The following is a 5,367-nucleotide window of genomic DNA, read 5'->3' as shown; positions in this document are numbered from 1 at the left end:
GGTAACCTGTCAGTGGCACTTCACTTTTAATATGGAAAACAGTGGTAATGATTCTTCTACAATATTCACAACATTAACACAATTACAAATTTATAGAAATTAAATAAAATGTTATCAATTACATGTGGAAGTACGTATTTCAGTTTTTGCTTGCCGTCTAGCTGGCTATATTTATGATATATACTGGCCCATTCCAGCGAAAAATGTAGCCATGTCATCAACATATGGCAGTACACAAACAAGATCTAGCTCCCTTATTTTGCACAGCTAGATAGAAATAGCAAGACATTAATTCAGAACCGGAGGAAGAGGATTGCTAACTATAGCAAGCTAACATTAGCAGCTGCAACTTCAACAAGGAGCAACTGTGACAACATTTATCCTAAGATTAAAAAATAAACTTTCCCATTGAGAAAAATCCACAATCCAACCCTCGAAAGAAAGCTAGGCTGTGGTGCTTCTCCAAAATAACACCAGATCTGCGATCGCATCCACGGCCTTAGCGTTCCCTTTCAATTTAGCCTGCACTTGGCAGGCTGTACAGAAAACTTCCTCGAAGCCATCTGGCCCAATTTCCGGAGCAATGCACAGCCCCCACAAACACCTTGAAAACGTGCTACTGTTTCCCATAGCCTTGTATTATCTATAGTATGACATCATCAGCAGTTAGCTACCAACAGTTGGCAGACATGTTTGCTTTTGGTTATTATCAGTCTTATTTAGACGGAAGCAGTGAGCTAAATGCCCTATAGCTAGCTAACGTTAGCTAGCTCTTTGAGTTTCACTTACCCACTTGACTTCCATACTGACTGAAGCCCATGATCATGCTCGGTCTCTGCTGGTGCTGCTGGCTGTTTGAGATGCTTTAGGAGACACATTGATGGTAGGGACAGCATTGTGTGATTTGTTCAGAAGTTAGAGCTGACTTGGTGAAAAAAAATAGACTTTTAGAACAACCTTGTATTATAAGTTATTTAAAAGTTTGTAATTTGGTAATGTTTTCTTGGGGTGCTCTAAGTTACTAGTACATGTGTTTCTGCCATTGAGAAATAAGTGCTACACTGCCTTACTTGTTATGGCTGCAATCCCAATACCGGGATCGATATGACAACTACCAGTGAAAATAGAGGGCGCCAAATTCAAACCACAGAAATCTCATAATTACAATTCCTAAAACGTACATGTGTTTTATATCATTTTAAAGGTAATCTTGTTGTTAATCCCACCAAAGTGTCCGATTTCAAATAGGCTTTTCAGCGAAAGCACTACAAACGATTATGTTAGGTCTCCACCAAACCACAATAAGCACAGCTATTTTCCAGCGAAATATAGCATTCACAAAAAGCAGAAATAAAGATCAAATTAATCACTAACCTTGAATTATCTTAATCAGATGACACTCATAGGACTTCATGTTACACAATACATGCATGTTTTGTTTGATAATTATATAAAAGAATCTGAGTTTACATTGGCTTATTAGATTCACTAGTTCCAAAAACATCAAGTGGTTTTGCATAGCCACATCGTTTCAACAGAAATACTCATCATAAATGTAGATGATAATACAAGTTATACACATGGAATTATGGATATATCTCTCCTTAATGCAACCGCTGTGTCAGATTTCAAAAAAAGTTTACGGAAAAAGCAACACATGCAATAATCTGAGACGGTGCTCAGAACAGAAGCCAAATGAGCCGCCATGTTGGAGTCAACAGAAACCAGAAAATACATGATAAATGTTTCCTTACTTTTGATGAACTTCATCAGAATGCAGTCCTAGGAATCCCAGGTCCACAATAAATGCTTGGTTTGTTCGGAAATGTCAGTTATTTATGTCCAATTAGCTACTTTGGTTAGCGCGTCCACTATAACTTGATGAAATGTCCAAAAGTTCCGTAACAGTCAGTAGAAACATGTCAAACGATGTACTGAATCAATCTTTAGAATGTTGTTTACATATAACTTGAATAACGTTCCAACTGGAGAATTAGAATGACTTCAGATGACCGGTGAAACGCAGGTCCTTCCCCTGTGAAAGCGCATAGTGAATGCATGGTCAACTCGTGGCAGTGGTGACTATTTCCTGTGTCACTCGACCCCCCTTCACATTAGAGTCATCAGACATAGTTCTATTGACTGTTGTCATCTAGTGGAAGGCGTAGGAAGTGAAAACTCATCCATATCTTGCTGTAATTTCAATGAGAGCTTGGTTGAAAATCTGCCACCCTCCCAAAAACAGGAAGTGGAATTTCTCAGGTTTTTGCTTGCTATATGAGTTCTGTTCTACTCACAGACATAATTCAAACAGTTTTAGAAACTTCAGAGCGTTTTCTATCCAATAATAATAATACTATGCATATATTAGCAACTGAGACTGAGGAGCTGGCCGTTTACAATGAGCATCTTTTCATCCAAGCTACTCAATACTGCCCCTGCAGCCATAAAAAGTTAAGTGGAGGTGATCCAAGACACTGGCATTATGTAAAACCAGTGGTATGCCTGTACGTAATTTAAATGTACACATAACAACATCAGCCGTCTGAAAAGAAGCATGACAATGTCTTCATTAATGGGAAACTATTGGAATATTGTAATGAATACACATAGAATAGACCATACAGCAAATGTAAACAATTGTCTTCGACTTCCCCTCTCTGTTTTGTTTAAGTTTGAAATCCCCTCAAGACCACGCCAGACTGACGGTTGTTCAGCAAAGTTCACAGTGCTGGCGCTGTGAAATGCACTGAGCCCACCCAAAACTGTCAAAATGACAAGCAGCACATCTCCTCTGTTACGCCAGCCAGGAAATCAGTGCGTGTATCATAGCAAATGGACGACATCTTCTGTGTCTGCGTGATAAGGGCACTCACCTCGACATGACCTGATTCCTTACTCTCTCTCTCTCTCTCTCTTTCTCTCTCTCAGTATATCTCCCTCCAACTGTTTCCCTACTTCTCTCACTCTATTCCAATGTGCACTACCCCTTCCACCCACCCACCCACACTCTCTCTCTCTCTCTCTCTCTCTCTCTGACTCTGACTCTGTCTCTGTCTCTCTGTCTGTCTCTCTCTCTCTGTCTCTCTCTCTCTCTGTCTCTCTCTCTCTCTCTCTCTCTCTCTCTCTCTCTCTCTCTCTCTCTCTCTCTCTCTCTCTCTCTCTCTCTCTCTCTCTCTCTCTCTCTCTCTCTCTCTCTCTCTCTCTCTCTCTGTGCAGGCATTCATGTTGCCACTTTGGGCATTAGGTTAAACGGAGAAAAAAAAAAAAGTTTCAAATAAAGCTTTCCTTGCCAATCAAACATGAGCGTGCCCAACCTCTGTGACAACCCTCTGTCAGTCAAATGGCATGTCACACACCAGCCTTATCCTGCTGTCACTGTGTGCCATCCACCCACTCTGCAAGCAGGAGTGGCTGCTTCCTGTTAGTAGCGTCGAGAATAACACAAGCATATGTTAGCTAGCATAATTTATATAGCTAAAGGAACAGGATGCTACTGGGAGCGTTTGACGTTGAGCAAATGGCTTGATTGACGGCACATGATTGTTCCTCTTTAGCACTGACATGTTAGGACAGTACAGACTACCTTTCCCTCATAGGGGTTGGGGATAGCTCATCTCATTTTATTTTATTTTATCTAACGTCGCATGTCAAAACGTCAAATCTGCATCGATGGGATGTGACAAGCCTGGGCCCGAGGGGACTGCTCCGAATAGAGGCTTGCACAAATTGATTTAGATTTTCTTCCAAATCATTCAAAGTGTTTAGCTTTAATGCGAGCTGATCAGAGAGCCATCCAGAGCGCGACAACGGACCCAGTAACAGGGGAGATTAGCTCTGTCACTCTGGAGATCATGCCCTGTCGCTGTGTCTCTCTCTCGCTGGACATGTCAGCCATGGATCCCAGCTAGCTACTGTACACCCAACTGGACCTTTTACATAACCATGTCACGGAGGAACCCTCACTGGGCCAGGTCACTCAGCACCAGGGGCTAGCCTCCTTCTCTCCCTCCCTGCTGCCTCTGGCTTCTCCAAAACGCGGATCAAACTGGGAAGAAGCTTGACCCACGTTTAGCTATGATGACATCCTTTACGTATTCAGTGGATGGTGTAGTTTCTGTTTTTAGCTGCAGGCCATCTAAGCCAAACAGGAAACGACAGATTGAGGAGCTCCGCGCACTAGGAGCAATCATTAGCCTTTACCCTCCACCTTCACATCTCCAATATAAACAGAGAGATTCAACATAGCATAATGTACATGTTTTGCACACCAATAGTTCAGACAATAAGGAATAACTTGCATCCTTATTGCTATAAACATCTATTTGAGCTTTTGATTGTAAACAACTTTCTTCCATACATACATACATACATACATACATACATACATACATACATACATACATACATACATACATACATACATACATACATACATACATACATACATACATACATACATACATACATACATACATACATACATACAGCACATTATGAGATCTGATGTTTGAGGTATAAGCTGATTACAGTTTAGAAAAGCCAGAGCAGGATGGCAGCTTTGAGGTGGGTAGGAACAAGATGCCGCTGGCAGCACAAATGTACTGCCGTGCACAAGGGCTTCTAATTTGCAAGTGGTTGATGGGCCTGAACTTTTTGAGTGGAATCGAATGTGACAGCGTCAAAGAATGAGCTAAGGCAGACAAACTTAACAGCCTCACTGTCAGAGGAGAAGTCCCACGAGAGAGAAATAGAGAGAGAAAGAGCGATAGAGAGATTGATTTGGAATTACTCTCACATACACAAACACGCACACATACACGCACACATAGACTACGCAATTAACTGTACTCATTTTCTATCGTATAGTGGAGTAGTGTTTCAGCATGCATCAATCTCAGTCAACAACATCTCATCAGACAAACTTTGACTTGCTACAATGTTTTGTCAAAGTGGCTCGGGGGCATCTCTCAAGATGAATGTGAAAGTGTCTGGATGGCATGAGAGTGGGCAACATGTCAGGCTGCCCAGGGGGTGCAACCATGGCAGCACCCAGAAGACTGTTTCCTGCATAACAAGGACAGGTGAAATGCAGTAGCTCCTATATGACCAGACTAGGAATAGGTTACCTTTGGAAACGCAAGTCAATAAATCCATAATTTTATGCTACATAGGCTGATATAGATGAGAATCCTAGAGGGGCAATGCTCTCAATGGCAATACTGTACTTCTTCTCTTTGACTATGCGTATTACAGCAAGCATGTTTATAGTAATATTGGATGAGAGTTCTCAGACACAAGGGAGGGCCGTTGTGTTGAGGTATGTCTCGTTAAGGATTTTAAGGCTGTGGTGAGATCTCAGGCCCA

Source organism: Oncorhynchus tshawytscha, linkage group LG04 (genome assembly GCF_018296145.1).
Source record: "Oncorhynchus tshawytscha isolate Ot180627B linkage group LG04, Otsh_v2.0, whole genome shotgun sequence".
Classification (NCBI taxonomy): Eukaryota; Metazoa; Chordata; class Actinopteri; order Salmoniformes; family Salmonidae; genus Oncorhynchus; species Oncorhynchus tshawytscha.
Note: the sequence above shows the minus strand (reverse complement) of the source record.